Below are 22,554 nucleotides of genomic sequence, written 5' to 3'. Positions count from 1 at the left end.
GCGCTGGCTCAGAGCACTGGAGCAGGGGCGTGCTGACGTGTACAAGTAGACGGGTGTGCAGGCCGGCGGCTGTGCACACATATGCCCGTGTGCACAGGATGTGTGCCTGCCTGGCCAGCTACAGGAGTGAACGTAGGAGTGAACGAGGGCGTGCCTGTGTGTGGAGGGATGGGAAGGGATGCATGTGGAGCGTCTCTGGGGAACACAGGCCCGCACCTGCCTGTATGTCGACATGTTAAGCACACGTGTGGCCCACACGAGTGCGTATGTATGTATACGCACATGAGGAACTTGAGCCGCATCGAGCCCCCTCATCCTCAGATCTGAGTTGCTCAAACCATCACCCGCTCGGCCAGACCCAGCAGCTGTCAGGCTAAGCTGAGCTGGCCAGACTCTTGGAAAGCCCAGCCCATGCTGAGGGTGTAAGAAGAGGCGAAGGGGAAGGGAGGGGAGTAGGAGAAGGCGCCCAGACTTGGAGAGGCTGCACTAGTCCAGTCCTGCCTCTTCCCTTCCCAAACAGTTCAGGGGGTACAGTGGCCCCCACGCCCCTAACCTAGTCCCTCTGAGCGCTGCCCAACTGGGTTCTCAAGGTGACCCCGCCCTCTCTCCGGCTCCCCCCACTCCCCCCCCATGACTCAGAGTGGGGAGGAGGCTCCCCCTCTCCCCATCCCGTGTGCGTCAGCCGCCTGTCCCTGTCCCTGGGCTGCCTGCCCACCACCTGTCGAGGCCTGACGCATCCAGGGACGGGGGACAGCAAGGCCGCAAAGGCGCTGACAGCAGCACTTGGCCCCCCGCCCGGCTGCACACCCACTCCAGGTGTGGGGAGGGGCGAGCCGGCCGCCGAGCTATCAGACCTGGGGCTGAGGGTCCTGGGGGTCAGGCCTTCCCCTGCTCCCACGGGAGTGATGCCCCAGCCCAGACACCAGTGGCAAGAACAGGGCCCTACCCACCGCAGCACACCTGGGGGCTGGGGAGAGAGAGAAAGGAGGTGAGGGAGCTGCAGACAGGAGGCGAGGGCTGAGGAGGAGGGAAAAGCCAAAATCTGGAGAGAGCTGAGCAGGGAGAGGCAGAGGAACAGAGATAAACGGAGAGGGCGCGTCGGAGACAAAGGAATCGATCGGCAGAAAAGCACAGCAAAGCACAGCGAGATGACAAATACGGGGGGTGCGAGGGAGGGGACACAGTGCCTGCCGCCCCCCGCCCCATCCAGGGGTCAGATGAGCACTGGGTCTGGCTGAGCCACCGAAGTGCGGCCTGTGAGCAGCCCAGGAAGGGGGTGGGGAGCGGCTGGGAGCAGGTGCTGGAAGCAGAGGCCTTTTCTGCCTAGGACCCAAACGGTGCTAAACCCGGGAGGGTGTGGCCACCCGGAAGCAGGCTGTGGGCCAGTGGCCAGGGCACCAGGGCGTGAGGGGGCAAAGAGCAGCGCTCCCAGGGGACCTGACCTCAACGGACCCCTCCCCCAAGTGTCAGGTACTGAGTGAACTCTGGCCAGAGCGGGGGCAGGCCCAAAGTGCCCAACCAGCACCTTTCCAAGGGTCCCCCTCTCCTGCCACCACAGAGAGGAGGAATGTGGTGAAGTTGGGGGGCAGCGTGCCGTCGAGGGATCCCCGTCTAGCAGGCTACACACCGCATGATGTCCACTCTCATGGGGACACCCTTGGACAGAAAGGAGGGAGAAGAGTGGGCAAGACCATACGGGTCTGAGGGGCAGAGCTGACGGGAGGTCTCTGTTCAGAGCTCGGTACAGCCAAGGGAAGTCTGAGTCACTCTGGGCAAAGGCCTTCCCTCTCTGGGTTTCATACCCGCCCCCTGACATCACCGGTCGATCCCGTTGGATTCTGCACCCTCCTCCAGCGGCCACGAGGTTCAGGGCCCCTCCGTGGACTCAGAGCCTCAGAGCAGCAGGGACGAGGAGCCCTGGCTCTAGCCCAATCCCAGCCACTGTCAGAGGGGCAACCGAGGCCAGCACTGGGGAAGGGACACGTCCAGCTGGTGGGAGGTCAGCTCAGGGGCCAGGGTGGCAGCGACAGATCCTGATCTGCCAAACTCGAGTGCCCTCTGGGAGCTGACTGCCCCGGACACGGCCCACTCAGCCACCCCAGGACACTGGGCACAAGCCTCCTTCTTTGCCGAGGAAGTGGGCCAAACGATCCCTACCCGCGAGGCTGCAGTGAGCTGACGTGGCGGGTGCGGACGCAAGGCCTGGCACGTAGCAGGCAGCATCAGAAAACGTCAGCTACCGTTGTTCATGAGGTTTTTCTCATTATTTCCTCACAACCATCATCACCTAAGAGTAGGGCTCCCCGGGACTCAGACTCCCTAACCCCCTGGGCCACAGACCCCTCCACTGCAGGCTGACCCCCAAGCTCCCCAGTCAGAGGGGAGCCTTGACCTCTCCGCCCCAGGCTGTGGGGCTGTGAGGGCCAGGGGGTCATGGGGCTGCTCCCCCTGCCTGGGCTGGGAGAGAGGATGGACAGGGTGAGGTCTGCCTGTGTGTCCCCCGGCTGAGGGCAGATGGCATGGGGAGTGGGGAGGCAGAGGTCAGCAGGGAAGATGCGGGGCCGGCCGGCTCTGAGACCTTGGGTGAGTTGCAGGCCCCCTCCAAACCTCAGTTTCTCCACCTGTGTGGCAAGGTGAGTGCCTCCCATCGCCCGGGGCTCCCACGAAATCCCAGAACATAGTGGAGACAAACACGCTCTGTATAGGGCAGGAGGCCCGGCAAATGCACGGCTCCCGCTCATAAGGTCCTACTCCCGCAGGATGCTCGCAGGGTCCAGGGAGTGGATGGGGGAGGTGAGGCCCGTGTTCTGACCTCCCAGGAGTGGGACATGAGGCTTAGCCAGGGAAATCTCATTTGCAGCAGCTGATCAGCCCTGGCATGGGCTCCTCCCTGGGCCAGGCTGGCCAAGGCTCTCTAAGGTGCCATTGACCCTGTCCGTGTCAATGCCATTACCCAGGATTACGAGGACCGAGGACTCCTGGGTTCCAGCCAGAACTCGACAGGCGGGCAGCCACCTCACCTCTGCTGGAAGCGCAGCACCAGGCCAGGGGTTCCAGAGATGGGCTGCCACCACTCCACCCTCCGGGACAAAGCCTGCCACCCCCTGGGAACTGGATGCCGGGTCTTGTAGCTGCCTCCACCTCACCAGGGCTCCTCGGGCAGACTGCTCTGGGCCTCGGTTCCTCATCTGTAAAATGGGATAATTATACCTTCACCGCTGAACTACTGTATGGTAAGTGAACCATTTGGATTTCAGGTGCAAAGAGCTCCAGCTGCAGGACAGAGAGAAAAAAGCATGGATGTTGGAGACAAAGGGTCCTGGTATCGAATGCTGAGCTGTGTGACATAGAGCACATTAATCAACCTCTCAGGACTTCAGTCTCCTTGTCCATAAGATAGTCGCAGCTACCCTTTACTCAATGGCTCATTTGTGTCTGACATTTTACATTCCTTGAATCTTATATCAGCCCTGCATGGTGAGTGCTGTTGGCTTCATTTTACAGATGAGAAAACTGAGGCCCCCTCCTTCCCCAGCTTCCTCCAAAGAGCTGGGTCCGTTGCAGGGACTGGACATGCACAGGCCACCTTGTGAGTTTCCTGCCCCTTGGGTAGGCACCTCCCTCCCTATCAGGAAAGTGTACAAGAGTGGACCACCCATAAACCGAGAGAGAATTCAATTCTACCATCAGTCAGGAAGTACTCAGTCCAGGTCAGCTGTGTTCCTCAAATATCCCCAGGCACACTCCTACCTCAGGGCCTTTGCACATGCTACTGTCTCCTCTTGGAATGCTCTTCCCCCAATATCTGCACAACCCACTACCTCACTTCATTCAGATCGCTGTTCAACTGCTCCCCACAACCCCACCTTCCCTGACGCCAAATCTGAGAGGACTCACTGGTCACTCCACCCTGGCTTTGGCCCCTTCTGATCCCTCAACAATACTAGACATCACTTCGTTCCTTATAAACCCCTCCCTGCCCCCATAATAAAGTCAAAGTAGGCTTTATCTCGAGCTAAACTGCAACCTCCATACCTGGAACAGGCTCAGACATTTAGCAGGTGCCCAGAACATGATGGGTGGAATGAGAGCTCAGGGCTACGGATGGGGATGGGGCACAGAGGGAGATCCTGGGGTCCGTGACTCCACCGAATCAGGACTTTATATAACTATCAGAGGGAGGGCCCCCACCACTGATGAGGTGCTCACGGTGTGCAAGAAATGTGCTGAGCCTTCTTCTTTTTAGCCCCATGACCCACACTTCCCATTTTTCAGATGAGGAAACTGAGGCTCAGAGAGGGGCTGTGATCTGCCCAAGACCACACAGCCAGGAACTTGAACTGGCCTGAGCTCTTAGAACTACCAGGCTTTCCAGGATCCCTGCAGATGTGACTTCCCCCAACTTGCATACCTCCAGTGACAGGGATCTCAGCACCCATCTGAGGCTTATTCCCTTCCTGAACAGCTCTGATTATTAGAGACTTCTTTATATTACAAAGCCAAACCTAGCTCCTGTACCCGTGTTCATTCATTGGTCCCAACCTGCCACTGGCCAGACACGGCCTGTCTGGAGACACTGCAGCCAAGAGTCCTCCGCAAAGGTCCTTCTGATATTTGTTCATCAGTTATCTCATGCCCCTGCAATCCGCGTATCCAGGATGAACAGCCTCACGTCCTCTACTGCTCTTCCAAAGCCACGGTGTCAAGTCCCACACCCTTGGGTCCAGCTGCCCCGGGTCATGCTTGCTGTCAAGATGCCTCCTAAAAGGTGTCACCTGGAGCTGAGCCTCAGCGCCAACATGGTCCGAGCAGTGAGCGGCACCGGGGGCCCTCTGCTTCCCTTGTTCGGGCGCCACACTTCCGTGAGAGCAGCGTGGATATGCAGAGCAGTGTGTCCTCACCTTGACCTAGATGTCAACCAAAGCCCCGGGCCCCTTCACATCCTGCCAGGCAGCCCCGATGCCCTCAGAACGTCCTCAGGCAGCTCTGGGAAGTATCTCTTTGGGTTTCACCCGAGGTGCTAGGTTTCCGTCCACTCCCATTCCATCACGTCTTGTTAGTCTCAGCCCTCCGTGCCAGGTGCTCCACATCTCAGGGGGGCTGGCTCCTGCCCCTTGATACTACGGCACCCGCTCCCAGCTCTGTGCCATCCTGCGCTGGGTGAGCAGGCCGTGGCTGCATCCGTGTCACGGGCCTGCAGCTCACCACTGGGGCAGGCCGAGCACGCTGTGCCACCAGCCACACGCTCACCTGCGCTCCTCACACATCCGCAGGTATTTACTGCACACCTACTGTGCGCCTATGATGTGCGGTATTGCAGACAGATGCACCCTGTCTTCACCGAGTTTCTGACTTACCCAAAAGAGCTTACTAAGAACATGGCCACGTCGACAGCAGCAACAGCTGACAGTTATTGGGGGTTAATTGGGTTGGCAAGGCCCCGACGTACTGGGCATCTGTCTCCAAGCCAAATAACCTTGGCCAGAGAAGGGGGCTGGGCTAGTCTGCTGTGCCACGAGCTGTTATGACACACAGAGGGCTGGCTCACTGTGTGACCTTGGGCAGGTCAGCACCTTGCCCCCTCTGGGCCTCAGTTTCCTCATCTATTTAGGGGGAGAACAGCTGAGCACCTGTGTCTCTCTGGTTTGCTGGGGCCAGCCCCAAGCCCTCTGTAACTGCTCACTGGGTCATCTCCCAGGAACTCAACTGATGCCTGGGCCTCCCCTGCTCCCAGGGGCGTTGGATCTGTCATTAGCACCTGCGCTGTGTCCAGGCCTCAGAGGAAGGAGGTAGGGAGGAGGACGGAAGGGTTTTTAGCAGAAGGTCTTGGCCCTGGGAAACCACCCAGCGGCCTGGCAGGAGAAGCCCCAACACTGGCTCTGGGGGCAGCTCTTCACAGACGGCCCCCTCACACGGCCCACTCCCTGGTACCCACTCCCCAGCCCTAAGCAACCCAGCATCCACCCCACCCACCGCCGGCGCCGTGTAGAGCATGGGACCCTCCTGCTCATGGCCAAGAATGATCTGTATTAAAAGTCCATCTCCTAGTCCCACCCCAGGAGTTATCTCTGGCTTTCCCAGAATCCTCCAGGCTATTCAAGGGACTGCCTCCTCCATCTGACCCCTGACTTCTCCCACCTGACCCCTGCATCCCCACCTTGCCCCTCTCCCCCGACACGACCCCTGCCCTCCCCCACCTGGCTCTGCCTCCCCCACCTGACCCCTGCTGGTCCCTTGGCCTTGGCTTCGGCAAACCCCAGGCCCCACTCAGCTGCAGCCCCGGGCACTACTCACCAGTCTCCACGGGACCCGCTCTTTCACCAGTGCCTGCGCACACGCGGCTGCCTCTGCCTGCATGGCCTCCATTCATTCATTCAATAAACATTTATGGAGCACCTACTATGTGCCAGGCGCCGGCTAGGCCTCCCTCCCAGCTCTGCTCCCTCTCCAGGGCCCCAAGGGGTGAACGTTTCCCTGCCTTCCCACACCCTCAGGGCTAGCCCAAGGCAGAGTGGTGTGTCTGGAGCCCACGGGGAGCCTTGGGGGCTCCCGGTGGCAAAGCGCGCAGCCCACACGGAGGCAGCCTGGCAGGGGAGGGACGGGCAGCGTGGGGCAAGATGAAAACAGAGTCATGGGCTGACACGGGCTAGGCCTAAGCATTTCTCATGTTAACTCACTGAATCCTCTGCACAACCTCACGAGTCGATGCTGCTGTTCCCACTTTACAGAGGAGGAAACTGAGCTTTCACAACTACTACATAGTGGTTTTGACCCTCCATGGCACCAGGCTCTGGGTCAAGAGATGCTGTGGGATCCTGTTTCATCTGGACAATCGTTTTTTAAAAAAATTTTAATTAGTTGCCAATGATGATAGCTCTGGAGATTTTATTTTTAAAATCCTCATTTCTGGAATCCACTGAAAAACCTGGAAGAACTGGCTGCCCAGGTTCTGCATCCCTGCAGAGACAGAGCAGGTGGCACAGGTCTAGGTGGACCCATCCTCCTCCCCGCCTCTCTGGCTGAGGCTCCCACTGACCCCTGGGCAACAGAGGGAACCCCAGAGTGGCGACAGTTAGAATCCGGACCTGTGGGGGGAATCCCATGAGACTCCCGGTTGGGACCCGAGGGCGCCACGGTACCTGCCTCCCTGGTTCTGTGGCTCTGGGACACTCTAATGGCACGGGTTGTTTTCTTTGGGCGGGGGGAGGTCTCTAATTATGAATTTGGGATGCAGGAGTTCTACAGTGTTTCTACAAATCCCTTGATCCTAAAAGTCTACTGAGTCTTGGCCTCTGTGACACCAGTTCTACAGGACTTTTAGCTGCTCTGGCCCATCCACAACCCCTGCTTGCCTCCAAGCAGGCCCACTGGAGTGGGGACCCCAAACCAGGAGAGCACCCATACAGCCTCCGAGACCTGCCTGTCAACCCGTGGGGTCCCTGGCTCCCCAACCATGCTGCTTGGGTTGCCGGGTCAAGTTTGGGGCTCCTGTTGGGGTTTGAGGCTTACTTGCTCCCAAACAGGATTCCCACTCCGTAAAACGCTGCCAGCCAGGCTGCGCTGAGGTTCCAGCCAAGGCCGCTGTGAACATCAGGAGGCCTAAGGCCTTGGCGGCTGAAGCCACACCCCGGAGGACGGCCTGCGGCAAAGGGCTCCCTGGCCTTCTGGAATGGCCCCTTGCTCTTGCCCCTCCCCACAGACCTCAGGATCCCCTCACTCTGCTCACCTGGGACTCCTGCCCACCCTCCCCACTGCCTCTCCCAGGCCCCAGCACCCGGGGCCCCATAGCCAGCCAGCCAGGGCCAGGCTGAGACCCCTCCCAGGGCCGCAGCCCATCACAACCCCAAACCAGGCGGTCGTATGGGGTCCCTCTTCTGGCCCTGAGACTAGCTTCTCTGGTGCGGATGGCGGTGGGGGGGAGCTTGCAGGGGCCTGCAGCTGTGGCATCAGAGAACAAGGAAGCCCTGTTGGTGCAGAAGGAGCCCCGGAAATGCCCGGGGTGGGGGGGGCTACCCCATGGACTGCCGGCTGCGCTGAGACCACAGCCCAGGACATGTGGCCACCAAGCCCGCATGGCCAACCCATGGGGACCGGCCCTCCCTAGCGTTCTCCTAGAAGGACAGGCCACATTCAACTCAAATCCTGGCTCTGCCACTGAACGAAGAGCATGGCCCTGGCAGGCAATTTCTTTCCTCTGAGTCTCAGTCTCCGCTTCTGTAAAATGGGACTAGAAGGGCACTACGTCAGAGGGTGGGAGAATGAAAGCTTCAGAGCAGGGTATGGCACATAGTAAGTGCTCAATAAAGTTAGCTGCCTCTAGAATGGTTATGGTGGCCCGGCTCACAGGCGTGGCACAGTGCCCGGCACACAGCGGGTCCCCGTCACCCACTGCTGCAACAGTGGTGGCAAGGAAGGGATGAGGCCTGGCCCCTGACAGTGTCTGCCTTCCTGCCTGTTCCTGCCCCCCAAAGGCTCCCACCCCTGCCTTTGGCCTGTTCCTCAGCCTCGGTTTCTCTCCCATTGCCAAAGCACAATGGCTGTTATAATTCACAGATTATCTCAGTGCGACAGCTGTGGTCCTTTGAAAATTGGGTTGAATGACAAGATCCCGGCGGATGGTAATTTCTTTTCATCCCCTGCTCCCTCTTTCTCTCTCCCTCGCTTCAGCCTTGCTCCACACGCAAATGTTTTTTCCCCTTTCCCTCCTTCCCAAACACCTTCCTCCTCAGAGCCTCCTCCTCGGGATGGCAGGGGACAGACTACGGTTCTGCTTCCCAGCGAAAGCCAGGTGGGAACTGACCCTCCTGGGCCCCTCTGTGAGCCTGGCCCTGGGCAAAGTGCCCGACACAGGTGACTTCTGTCATCTCCCGGCAGACCTAAGTCCCTATACCTCGGGATTCCTCCTACCTGCCAGGCCGCTCCCCCTTGGGCTACTTTGCAGTGACCTTCTCTGAGGTCCTGGTTCCGGTCCTCTGCTCTGCCCAAACCTGCTTCCCCACTCCCACCCCCCAGCATCTCCATCCCTCTCAGGGTCTCTGTTATCCCCTTGGTACTGACCGCCAGCTGCCTTTTGGACCCCTCCCTGGCACCTGAACCCCACAACTGGACTTGCCTCCCACTGCCCACATGCTCCCCAGCCCTGCTTCTCTGCCCGGTCCCTGAGCCAGCTCGAAGCAGCCCCAGCTGCCCACATCTGGAAGGCCTTTGTACCCTCCCACCGCTCCTGCCCTGTCTCAGCCTCCTTCCTCACCCCAAATGAGTTTCTCAATCAGCATCCTCACTGGGCTCCCGGCCTCCGATATTCCCGTGCTCAAAAGCCTTCCCTGGCTCCCTACTGATCTGGGAAATTTCCAACAGACATCTGAAGCCCAGCCCCTGGGGTCCTGCGGAGCTGGTTCCTGCTTTCCTCTCCTGCCCTCCGGCCTGCCCTCACCAGTTTAAATGGTCTGCTTGGGGTCCCTCCTGTGGGTTCCCACAGCCCCCTGGGCTTCTTCCATCACAACCGAACCAAAACTGCTGCTCTTACTCCTGAACTGAGTCCTCCAAGGAAGGGTCTGAGTCTCCATCAAAGCCCAGCACCAGGAACCCGGCAGGTGCTGAACGAACGTCTGTTAATGACTGAATGAAAGAGGCCTGCGCTCTCCCTTTATAGACAAGGAAACTGAGGCTCAGAGTAATTAATGACTTGCTCACAAAGATCACACTGTTTGTGCGAGACAAAAGCAGGATTTGAACCCAGGTCTGTGATTCCATGCCAGTCTTTTCCACTGCCTGCGGAGGGCTGTGTGGGTCAGCTTCGGCACAGATCTCGGAGGATTTGAACCTCCCTCCAGCCTCAGCTGGATGATAAGAAAATGGTGCTCCCTGCCCAGGCTGTCATTGCCTCGACCTTGGACCCCCAGGGCCTCAGTCTGCTCATCTGTAAAGTGGGAAGGAGCCCCGCCTCACCCGCATCTCAGAGGGTGGCCGCAGGGGCAGAAGCTCAGGCCTTGGAAAAACCCCGTCCTGCTAACAACATCTGAGGGTTTGCCCACCCTCACCTCCAAACTCAACTGTGTTCCCCTTGGTAGGTACTCCTCAGAGCTTGGGGGTTCCTAGCATGGCAGGTGTAACACAGGACAGAGACCCGCCCCCCTCCCAACAGTGACAGCTAGTGGAAGAAGCATGGGGGAGCTGGGAGTCAGATCATAACAGGCAAAAGCTTCCCTCTCAGCCTCGGTGTCCTCATCTGTGAACTGGGCCCAGTAATGCCCACTTTACGGGGTTGCCATGGGGACTAATGTGTAACACGTCTAGGAAGGTACAGGCACCACCATGGCCACATGTTCTACGGGAACGTGATGGTCAAGTGTACCCAGGAGAGAGGGGAAGTGAAGGGGGTGGCACAAAGCAGGACCACTGTTCCTCACTCTCCATCCTCAACAGCTCACAGAATAGAGCTCACACCCCGACATGCAGCCCTTGGGCCCCTCCCTCCCTCTCTAAACTCATACCCCACGACACCCCGTCACAACCTATGGAGTTGCAGAGACACCCCTCTGCATGTCCCCTGGGCCTTTGCTCATGCTCTTCCTGAGCCTGGGGTACCATTTCCACCTTCCCCAGCCCCTGCAGCCCAGACCTCATGCCTCCTTCTCCAAGAAGCCTTCAGAGATTTCCTTTCCACAGGGAGAGTGTGGGCCTCTCTACTCTGCCCCTGTGCCCTGATTCCATCCCCATGGACTCCTGGAAGGATCCTAGAGATTGTCTCACCCCACCTCCCTTCCCCCCATTTTACAGATGGGGAAACTGAGGCACAGGCGAGGGACAGCAGCTCTCCAGGGATGTACTTGAACCTAGGTACCTCTGCTGCTTCCAGCCCTACAGGCAGCCTCTCTCCTGGAGCTGAGCTGTCATTGCTTAGCCCTGGCCTGTCTTCTCCACGCCCCCCAGCCTGGAGCTACCTGAGGATGGGACTCCGTCTTCCTCTCTGTGCCCCCACCCCAGTGCCTAGCCTAAGGCCTGGCGCATAGTAGGCACTCAGTAAATGTCTGTTGAATTGAATTGCGCTCAGGGCGGCCAGTCGTCTCTGCTCTGTAAGAGAAGCATAGAGTTAGTGGAGCCGTTCCCGTGGCGACAGGGGTGGGAACCAAGCTGGTGGGGTGAGGAGGCGGCCTGCCCCAAGGACCCTGAGGGGCTCTGGAAAGGATAAGGGGTCTGGGAAGCTGGAACGTTCGGACTTAGATGAGTCCGAAATCCTGCCCCAACAGGCAGTGTGGCCCTGGCAAGTCACGCCGCCCCTAGGGCCTCGGTGGCCTCATCTATCCAATGGAGATGACACTCCAGTCCCTAGGAGCTCTGAGGACAGCTTGTGATGAGGACCAGAAGAGACGTGAGGAGGGTAAACAGTGACTCCAGCTCACAAGCATTGAGGGCTCAGTGCCTGAGACACCAAGTCGCGTGGGAATTATGGCCCATTCTACAGATGAGGAGACTGAGGCTCGGACCCCGAGGTCACATAGCCCAAGTGCTTGAGCCCATGCTGTACTCACAGTCTCCCTGCAGAGGACGGAAGCGAGGAATAACAAACCCCAAAGACACAGAACCCACCAAAGGGTGGCCAGAGCCCAGGCCCAGGCTGGCGAAAAAACTCCAGGCCCAGCGTGAGCCCCGGGGCTGTGCTGGTTCAAAGCCATCCTCAGATCCAGAGGCTGCAAAGGCCTGGGCAGGCCCTGGTGTTAATATAGATCAGCAGAGACTATAAATACACAGCCAGGCTGGGCACTGCAGGGCCAAGCCCGAGGAGCAGCCCAGCGGGGGCTCTAAGCCCAGCCCTGCCCCACAGGCCCCTCCCCGGTGTCCCCGTCTGTCAACAGCAGGCTACGCCACGGCGACGGCGACGACGGCTCAGGTTCTTTACCCAACAACCTTCAGTTCTGTGACCCAGCCAGGCCAGCAGGGGGGCCTTGCAGCCCAGGCTAGAGACCCAGGAAGGAACAGAAAAGGATGTTAGAGAGGCTGCCCTCATCCACCTGGGACAACCCAGGGAGGGCTTGGCCGGGCCTCTGCTCCCTGGCCTGGAGCCCAGGAGAGGCAGGGAAAGGGGCCTAGATACCAGCCATTCCCTCATTCACTCCCTCATTCATTCCAACAGCCATTCTCTGACCATCTCCTGCTGGGAGCAGAGGACTCACAGCCAAAAGACACAGCCTCAGGCAGAAGCTCCAGCGGGGAAGACAGCAAGATAAACAAGCACCTCTCTCCGCAATCCATGTCTGGGCCCAGAGGCCGTCCTCTGGCTTGCATGCCCCATCCGAGCTTGCCTCACCAGACACTCGCTTCACACTCGCCTTGTGCCTGGACCAGGACCTTGTCAAGGACAGGGATGGGGAAGGTGATCTCACTCACCCTGTAAACCCAGAGACCAACACAGCACCCAGGAAGCGCTACATAAATGTTCACAAAAGGATAAAAGAATGAATAAAACACCACAGAGATTCAAAGAAAGGACGCCCATACACAAGGCCATGACATGGGCGCAGGGGGAGGTGGGGCAGCCGGAGGGAGCCCGCACACTTAATATATCACTTGCCCACTTGAAGGATGGGGAGACTGAGGCTGAGAGAGGCTAGGGGATGTGCCCAAGGACCCAAAGCTACAAGAGTGGCCGAGGACCCACAGCTCCCCGCACACAAGACACCAGACACAAGGGCTGGTGCACACAAACTCCTGGTACAGCTGCTGCAAGCATCAGAGCGATAATGTTTGCAGAGTCTGGGACTCCCCAAAGGCTGAGCACAGGTGAGGGTGCAGTGTCCCATTTTATCCCCAAAGCCTTAAAACAGCTCTGAGTGGCAGACAGATCCTCACACTACAGAGAAACTGAGGCTCTGAGAGGGCACGTGGGATCTCCCAACCCCGGGCCCAACAAACACCCTGAAGGCCCTTCCTGGTCAGTGCATCGGCGGGACCCTCCTGCCAGCCGGCAGTCCCACCTCCATCCCCTCTGAAATTCACTGGCAAGGGGTGTAGACCTGGGCCCAGGCCTGACTCTGCCTCTGCCGACTGGGTGACTTGAGCAGGGACCAGCCCTCTCTGAGCCTCAGCTTCCCCAAGACCCATCTCCTCTGCCCCACGCAGCTGCTTCAAGGAGCAGATGAGAGACCAACCCCCCTACAAACTGTAAAGTGCTAGCCATATTCGAGGGAGTTTCATTATTACTGTTATACTTTCCTTGTCCTTCCTCAACCACTCCTCTGCCATCCTTTCTAACAAGGCTGTGACAGTTTTTATCAGATGCCCGCACTATGCCTGCCCCTGGTGCTAAGGAGCTGTCATGAATTTCATCCTCAGGATACTAGGAATCGGGTACTATTTTTATGCCCGTTCTGCAGATGAGGACATGGAACCTCAGAGAAGTTAAGTGACTTGCTCAAGACCACACAGCAAGAAATGAGAGCACTTAGCCATGACCCTGTATATCTGCCCCCAAGTATCCGTATATTCAGCCCTTTGTAGCCACATATTCAGCCCTTTGTGGCCACTAGAGTCTTCTGGTTCATTAATGCCCACCTGCTCCCTGGTTTAACCAACTTCGCAGATGTATGCAATATTCATATTTCCATCAGCAGCAGCTCACACACCCCTCTCCAAGGCCTTCGGGAGCCCCATTAATCATTCAGACACACCTGCATATTCATTAACTTCCGAATTAATACAGGCCCCTTATTACTTCGGGCCTGCTGCCTGCATTTAAGATACTTCAACTTCATTCATTATTAAACTCCCCTGATAAATGATCACATCCTTCCTTCACAGAGTGGGGCAACGCCCAGGCCCCCAAGCTGGTAGGTCTGCACCAGCTGCTGTGTGACCTTGAGCCAGGCCCTCACCCTCTCTGGGCCTCCTGCATAAAATCAGGCAAAGGACAGTCTCTAAGCACCGCCTGGGTTTGTCAAAGTCGGCCCGTCCCATCCTCTGCAGACTCCTTCGACCCCTCCCTGCACCTATGCGTCTTTCTTGGACTCACATGACCCTCTGTTCTTCACAAAACAGGAACCAGTCCTCTCTGTAGTTTTCCTTATCCTCCCCCACCAGCAGCCTCTCTCATACCCGGGCCTGGGCCTGGGCTTTGTAGCCAGCATCATCCGTCCCTGAGCTAAGCTGGCTTGGCAGACCACATGTCCCAAATCAGAGAGGCTAACTGACCCTCGGGGCCAGCAAGGGTGGACTCCAGCTACCACAAAACAATAATGACAACAACAACAATAATCATAAGAGCGCCCGGCATTTCCGGAGCACATACCACGCCCCAGGGCTTGGGCGAAGTCCTGTACTGCCTCATCCTTCTTAGAACCCCCTCCGCTTTACAGATGGGAAAATCAAGGCCAGTGAGGTCATGGCCGTCTCCCCATCTCACCGGGGGTCCCCAGTTCCTCACCGTCACTCAGGTCGGCCACCACCTTGCCTTGGCCCCATCCTTCCCTGACTGGTTCCTCTATACGCCAATCCCTGCCTAATGGGCTGCAGGCAGCACGGAGTGGAACCTCATTCCCTGGCAGATGCCCTGATCGATCTCCATCACGCCTGGCACAGAGCAGAGGCCATGAACGCAGCGGGAGGACGCCGCTCCACTGCCCTCCCCTCTGCTCCACGGGCGTCTCTGTGGGGGGCCGCCGCCAAGGCAGCAGGCCAGGCCGCTGCCTCGTACGAATGCCGGGCCTGAGGCTTCACTCCCTGGCTGTGAGGCTGGGGGCCCATTACCAAACCTCTCTGTGCCTCGGTCTCATTATCTGAATCACGCCTGACTCCACCCTCTTCCTCATCCCTCATCTCCAATCCACCCTGACGCCTGCCCGGGCCACACATCTGTGTGCCCAAGCCACTGACGGCCCTCATCTGGATGGCAACACTGCCTTCCAGCATCTCCAAGTGTCCCCTGGGTTCCTCCCCTACCCTCTGCTTAGCTGCCAGAGAGCCTCTCAAAATAGCCTGCTTATTGTGGACCCACTGAGGGCCCTCCCTTAAGGCCCTTCCAGAAAATTCCATGGCTCCAGGCTAAAGCCAAAAGTCCTCCTAAAGGTCAAGGCCCTATGAGGCCTGGCCCAACCGCCCACTCCAGACCCTCCCTCCTGCGTTCCTCCCAAGGCAGCTCTCCACTCCGCCGCAGTGACTCTCCCGTCTCCTGTCTGACCCTGTGATGGTGTCTGCCCCTCCCACATCGCCCAGCCAGTGAGCACAGGGTGCTCTCCGCTGCAGCTCCAGCCCCCCGCACAGGGAGCCCGGCAGTGCTGTAGGCTGAACGAACACCTCCGTCAAGACGGCAAACCCACGGGGCTGCATCAGTGTCAACAGGGAACCCGGGAAGACCCGGTGAAGGCCTCGCCACTCTTTTGTCTGCATGCAGACACAGCCCCCACCCAACAGGATGACGAGGTAAATGTCATCACACCCATTTCTCAAGTGAGAAAACGAGGTTCAGAAAGACAAAGTGGGCTCCTGGGTCACCACTAGTAAGTGGTGGGGCCAGGATCAACCCCTGCTGCCCGGGCCTGAGCGCCACACACTAACTACACGCCAGACCTTAGTGAGGTTTTACATTAACTCATTCAACCCTCCCCACAGCCCTGCGAGACGGGCATGACTATATACCCATTTGAGAGATGAAGAAACTGAGGCCCAGAGCAGCGAAGCCACTCGCCCAAGGGCACACAGCTAGGAAGTGGAAGAGCCCGGGACACACCACGTTGTGGCCGTGGAGCTAGTCTGTTCCTCCAGCTCTGCTCACATCTCCCCAGGCCTCCGCTGCCAGAGCTGCCCTGGGTGAGCAGCCCATTGTGGCTCCCTCATCTGGAAGAGGGTGACAAGACAACCCAGGTGTCCCTTCATCAGCGGCACCTGATCCACACGCCTAAGGGCCTACAACGCACCAGGCCCTGAGCTAGCAAAACCAGTCTCTGGCCCGCAGGGGATCGCCAGGGGGTGGGGGCCTCATTCAGGGTTCAGGGGCAACAGGGTACAAGTGCCGGCCTGCTGCCACCGAGAGCACCACAAAGCCCACAGGAGGGCAGAAGAGAAGCTGATGGTTAACCGGGAGGGCTCAGGACCTCTGAGGGATCCCCGAAGCGGCTGCACCCTGCCAACTAGACATTCCACGTCTAACGAGCGCCTGCTGTGCGCCTGGACTAGGATGGCGCACGGTGGAAGAAGCAAAGATGGGCAAGGAAGTCAGGGGCCAGTAGGGGACCCACCAGCAAAGGGACACCCGGCACCCGTGCCCGGGGAACTTCTGCTATTTAATGAAACCCTCCTGCAAACTAGTTCGGAAAACAGAGAACCAGCCTCCAATTTCTCTCATGAAGAATCTGAATTTTCACAGATCAGGGTTGCTCAAAGCAGGGTAACACTCGTGGATTTCCAGGTGCTTCCTCACTGCACTCTCCGTGTGAGCGCTGAGGGTTTGGGGACCACGGCCAGGGTCCGCTCTCCGCCCCAGGCCCCATCTTAGGGGTCTGCACGCAGAAGGTGCTCAGTAATTCTGGCCAAAGCAAACTGTTAGTGCATAAGTTCCGGACCCCGGTACCAAGGCGGCACCACGTGTCGCTCTGTGCCCCCAGTACCAACAAGAGGCCTGGCACAGAGGAGGTGCCTGGGGCATAGGGAATTGAAAAAGCACAAGAACCACACAGCCCCCAGGCATGGCATCCCCAGCTGGCCACTGCCCCCACCCACCTGCCCACCGCCCCCCTCGCTGAGTGGGCCCATTACTACTAATGACGACAACAGGGCCTCCCAGCTCCTTATCATCAATAATATGGCCACTGGGGCCTTGACCAGTGCTGAGGTTCCCACGTACACTCTGACCCCAGCCCGCTCAGGGCAGTGTGGTCAGGCAGGGGCGGAGGAACACGGGAAGAGAGGGAATGTGAATGGAGCCCCTACTGGGAGCCTCACCTGGGCCAGGGGGCTGACACAGCTGAACTTGAAGGAGGCCCAGAAGCTCTTATCTGGGCACATGGGGCCTCTGCTTACAGACGAGGAGACTGAGGCTACGAGGGCAAAAGCAGCTGATCTGGGGCCTCACGGCCAGTGGCAGCCGAGTTAGGGATCAGAGCCTGACTCCTGCCTACTCTCCTTTCACCTGATCCAGGAGCTCTCGAAGCCGAAGGAAGGGAGCGATTTTTCACCCAGTGTCCAGGGCTGTCACAGGCATTCCAGGAGGCCACAGGCACTGAGGACAGAGAATCAAGACCGGGGTCCCAAACAACCTGGATTCAGACCCTTGCTCTGTATCCCTCCCAGCTGTGTGGCCTCAGGCAGGCTGAAGAGCTTCTCTGAGCCGATTTCTCATCTTTCCCCGGAGATGGGAGGCTGCCCTGCGGGCCTGCTGTGAATGTTAAATGAGACTGAAATGACCACAGCCAATAACTACAGAGCATCTCCCAGGCTGGGCAGCAGGTGGATTAACTCCCCTAAGCCTCGCAATGACCCCACAAGAGTCAGGTTCTAACAATATCCCCATTTTACAGACAACTAAATGAAGGCACAAAGGACCTACCCGAAGCCTTGCGGCTGTACATGAGGAGCTGGGCGTGCAGCCCTGGGCAGAGAAGGATCGCCCCGGGGCGGGGGGTTGGGGAGGTCCTCAATAATGATATTCCTTTCTTTCAAAGGCATTCTGAATAGACTGGTCTCTCCCACCTCCACTGCAGCCACCTGCTGTGTCCTCCTCCCCACCCCCACAGAGCCGAACCCTCTCACCATCTCCAGCCCGGATCAAATGCCACCTCTTCCACTGAGCCTTCCCTGAGCTCTGCCACACTCCCTCCACTCCATGCCAGCCGGTAAAGCTCCCCGGACCAGACGGGTGCAGCAGTCTCCTAAGGAGATGCCCGGACGACCCTGCCTCTGCCCAGCCTCTGCACAGCTGCCGGAGGAAACGTCCCGAAGCAGGCTCATGGGGCACGGCTCTGCTTGGAAGCCTCCGGTGCCTCCCTAGTCCTTATCCCGCATTCAAGATCGGGCTTGGCCCTGTCTCTGCAAATCTGTCCTCCAACACGCCTCCTGTAATGAGGGTACAGTCAGAACAAACGGCGCCCCACTCTGCACACACATGCCCCTCCCACCACCCTGCTCTGGGCCACCCTGTCCTGTGACTCCTCCCTTACTTGTGTCTCTCCCTCGACCCCTCCTCTACCACCACTAGCCTCCCAGCCCTCAACCCGACCCCAGAACAGAGAACCTCTGAGAACTCCCCTCCCCAGTTCCTCAGCTCTTGCCACTCCCTCAGTCCTGGATGGCATCATGTGCAACCCTGTTTCTAAAGCCCCGGCGTGAGCCCTGCTGCTGGAAGACGCACAGCCTGGACTCCTTCCCCTGGCCTGCAGGGAGCTCACAGGCCTTGCCCTCCTCCCCAGACTCCTGCGTCCTCCTTCCCCACGCTCAGGCCCTAGCACGGGAGCGTCACCCTTCTCACCCAATACCTCTGGCCTTTCCCCTTGAAATTCCCACAACCTGGTATGCCCTACCCCCACCTCCTGAATGCTACTCCTCAGACTCAAAGCTGCCTCCTACAGGAAGCCCTCCAGCCTACCCAGGCATCAGTCAGCCTACTCTGCCTTCCCCTTGGTTGTGGGATCCCTGAAGGCAGGGACTCTTCTCATTCACCCCCAATCCCCCAGAACCCTGCAGGATGCTTGGCCCACACCAGATGCTTGAGAACCGTCTGCCGAAAAAACACGCTGCTTCCCTCCTGAGCCTTCCCAGAGCTCCTGGCGGCAGAGGGAACAAGTTCATTAGCCAAGCGCGACCAGTGTGAACCCGCCCGCTTCTCCCCACCTCCACTGGCCTCCAGCTGCACACCTGAGCTACCGCAGTGGCCATCACCTTCCTCCCTGCCGACACGCTCCCCTGCCTGCTGACTCCCATCACATCTGAATAAAATCCACAGCCCTCCCTGACTTCACGTCTTCACCTCTCTCCTCACTCACGTGCTCGCCCCACCAAAGGCCACCCTGCTCCTCTTGGGTGAATGAAAGAACGAGGATTTGCAGCTTCCTGATCCCTGACCCTCACTGTGTCTGAATGCAGCCTCAAAGCCCCTGGAGGGCAGGACCCTGTCCTACTCCTTATAAGAAACTCCATACCCAGCACAGAGAAGGAGTTCAGAAGTTTCCATGAAAAAAAAACAAATGAATGAGTGCTGGGTTCAAATCCTGACGCTCCTGCCTGGGCGGGGGAGCGGGAAAGGGACCGTGGGGATCAAAAGGTAGAGATCAAATGACAGCAGCAGCCTGAAAGTGTTTTAAAACCACGAATCACTACACACCTGGAAGGGACTTTTCATTCCAAAGCAGTGAGAACAAGGCTGAGGTTAAGTATTTCACCCACTCATTCATTTAGTACCAGGTCTCAAGCCCTGGGGCAGGAGCAGGGCCTCGCAGTGACCAAGACACAGGTGGCTCAGCCCTGAGGAAGTCCACAGCTCAAAGGCAGTAGTGCAGGAGACCAGTTATTTGGGGGAGAAAGTGGGGGTGCCGTGGGGCTTCAAGAAAAGGTGGCCAAGGCCCATGGGGGGTGTCTGGGAAGGCCTCCTAGAGAAAGGATCAGCTAGCTCTCAGTTCATGCAGCTCCACCGGAAACCAAGGGACCCGAAGAGCCATGTCAACTAGCAAAGGGGGCAGACCATCCCCACAAGCCGATGTCATCTCAGATGAGCATGTACTGCTACTGTCCCCATTTCACAGATGAGGAAACTGAGGCCCAGAGAGCTAAAGTTGGGTCCCCCAGCTCTTGGGCAGCAAAGCTGGTGGTCCCTGGGCCTCCCGAACCTTCTGTAGCCCCTGGAGAGGCTGGAAACCGTATCTAGAATATTCAGCCTCTGAACGAAGGGCCAGGCCGCTCTGACGGCATCCAGGTCAGCTGCTCCCAAACACAGCAAGGACAGCCACAGCTGCAGAAGGCTAGTGCCAGGCACACAGTAGGCCATCCAGAAACAGGTGGATCTGAAGAAATCACAGAAAATAGCCAAAACAAATCCTCCTTACGTGGGAGCAGCTTCCTGTGGGCTGAGGGTCAGCTGCCCTGGGAGGCTGGTGAGGTTCCAGGTACAACACTGGGCCCAGGGAACCCTCCCTTTAATGCATGCAAATGAACGGCATAAATTTCTGCTTACTTAACTTCACAAATGTTAACAAGCTCACAAAAAACGTTATTCTTCCTCAGCCCCACGACACCTTTCATCTGTTTAATTCCGTTTTCCTCCCTCTCCCAGCCTCCTATGAGAGAAACAAAAAGCCACAGATTTGGGTGCTTCTGTGCCAAGCAGATCTGCCCCCCCCCCCGCCCCCACCACTCTGCCCCCATGAGGCCGGAGGGGAAAACCCCCAATAAGGAATCCAAAGTCCCAGGGTGGGCCCTGCTCCCTCCCCCACAGCTGTGTGACCTTGGGCTCTGACTTAACCTCTCTGGTTTAACTGGCTCATCCACAAAGCAGGAATTGCACTTGCGCCCTGCGGCCCTCCGGGTCCCTTGGTGTGAGGATCAAACATGGTAATCCGAGTGAAGTGTTGAGTTTGCTCCTGGCACAGAGGAAGCCCTCAATAAATGTTAGCCCTTGTTCTCATGTAAAGTAGAGTTAAATATCCCCCTCCCAGTTAATCCATTTGTAGAGCCTGCCTTCTGGGGCAAGCCGGCAGCTCCAAACGCAGCCCGCAGATCACTTCTGTTGGCAGTCTCGGTATTGATACAAATCCGAGTTTGATGCCATTAGGCAGAGCCTGAGCGCGGGCGTTTACCACGGCCCCGCCTCACCCTATTGCCTTCCTCTGCCCGGATGCACACTTTTCGTGACCCGGCCCCTGTGGGCATCTGAGTTTGCCACCCCTCGTTTTTGCCTCTCAAAAGCTTTTAGGGACTTCCCTGGTGGTGCAGCGGTTAAGAATCCGCCTGGCAGAACACTCTATGACATAAATCACAGCAAGATCCTTTTTGACCCACCTCCTAGAGTAATGGAAATAAAAACAAAATTAAACAAATGGGACCTAATGAAACTTAAAAGCCTTTGCACAGCAAAGGAAACCATAAACAAGATGAAAAGACGGCCCTCAGAATGGGAGAAAATATTTGCAAACGAAGCAACTGACAAAGGATTAATCTCCAAAATATACAAGCAGCTCATGCAGCTCAGTATCAAAAAAACAAACAACCCAATCCAAAAATGGGCAGAAGACCTAAATAGACATTTCTCCAAAGAAGACTTACAGATGGCCAACAAACACATGAAAGGATGCTCAACATCACTAATCATTAGAGAAATGCAAATCAAAACCACAATGAGGTATCACCTCACACAGGTCAGAATGGCCATCATCAAAAAATCTACAAACAATAAATGCTGGAGAAGGTGTGGAGAAAAGCGAACCCTCTTGCACTGTTGGTGGGAATGTAAATTGATACAGCCACTATGGAGAACAGGATGGAGGTTCCTTAAAAAACTAAAAATAGAACTGCCATATGACCCAGCAATCCCACTACTGGGCATATACCCTGAGAAAACCATGATTCAAAAAGATACATCTACCACATTGCATTGCAGCAATGTTCATTGCAGCACTATTTGCAATAGCCAGGACATGGAAGCAACTTAAATGTCCATCAACAGATGAATGGATAAAGAAGATGTGGCACATATATACAATGGAATATTACTCAGCCATAAAAAGAAATGAAATTGAGTTATTTGTAGTGAGGTAGATGGGCCTAGAGTCTGTCATACAGAGTGAAGCACGTCAGAAAGAGAAAAACAAATACCGTATGCTAACGCATATATACGGAATCTAGAAAAATGGTACTGATGAACCTAGTGGTAGGGCACGAATAAAGATGCAGACTTTGAGGACACCGTGGGGAAGGGGAGGCTAAGACATAGTGAAAGAGTAGCACAGACATACATACACTACCAAAGGTAAAATGGATGGCTGGCGGGAAGCTGCTGCACAGCACAGGGAGATCAGCTCGGTGCTTTCTGACCACCTAGAGGGATGGGACAGGGAGGGCGGAAGGGAGACGCAAGAGAGAGGGGCTATGCGGATATGTGTGTGCTTACGGCTGATTCACTTTGCTGTACGGCAGAAACTAACACAACATTGTGAAGCAATTATACTCCAATAAAGATGTATGAAAAAAATAAAATAAAGAACCTGCCTGCCAATGCAGGGTACATGGGTTCGATCCCTGGTCCGGGAAGATCCCACATGCTAAGGAGCAACTAATCCCACGCCACAACTACTGAACCCCACGCACCTAGAGCCCATGCTCTGCAACAAGAGAAGCCACTGCAGTGAGAAGCACGTGCACAGCAACGAAGAGTAGCCCCCGCTCGTCGCAACTAAAGCCTGTGCGCAGCAGCAAAGACCCAACGCAGCCAAAATAAATAAATGAATAGATTAAAAAAAATTTTTTTTAAAAAGCTTTTACAACAGGTGTGATCATTGATTGCATCATTAGGCCCAGCTCACAGATGAGGAAACTGAGGCTCAGGAGGGGCAGCAAGTTACCCACAGTGCCTGAGGAAGG

The 22,554-nt window shown here is 57.2% G+C and overlaps 1 protein-coding gene and 1 long non-coding RNA gene across 3 annotated transcripts in view; one reads left to right on the top strand and one right to left on the bottom strand.

Moving 5' to 3' along the window:
• Positions 1 to 22,554, bottom strand: part of ELFN2 (extracellular leucine rich repeat and fibronectin type III domain containing 2) — a 43,513-nt gene that overhangs the window by 5,284 nt on the left and 15,675 nt on the right. Inside the window, exon 1 of one of the 2 annotated variants that reach the window (XM_060164786.1) lies at positions 6,295 to 6,389. The exons of the other annotated variant lie outside the window; for it this stretch is intronic. The gene's annotated coding sequence lies outside the window, so the exon portion shown is untranslated. Of the gene's footprint in view, positions 1 to 6,294; positions 6,390 to 22,554 lie in introns of those variants that run through there. 2 annotated transcript variants of the gene reach the window in all.
• LOC132528740 (uncharacterized) lies at positions 2,376 to 12,486 on the top strand. Its single transcript, XR_009543281.1, has 3 exons — positions 2,376 to 2,633; positions 2,958 to 3,233; positions 12,134 to 12,486. It is a non-coding gene; the product is annotated as an uncharacterized LOC132528740 (long non-coding RNA).

Source organism: Lagenorhynchus albirostris, chromosome 11 (genome assembly GCF_949774975.1).
Source record: "Lagenorhynchus albirostris chromosome 11, mLagAlb1.1, whole genome shotgun sequence".
Lineage (NCBI taxonomy): Eukaryota > Metazoa > Chordata > Mammalia > Artiodactyla > Delphinidae > Lagenorhynchus > Lagenorhynchus albirostris.
The sequence above is the reverse complement of the archived record's forward strand: the minus strand, read 5'-3'. Positions and strand labels throughout refer to the sequence as shown.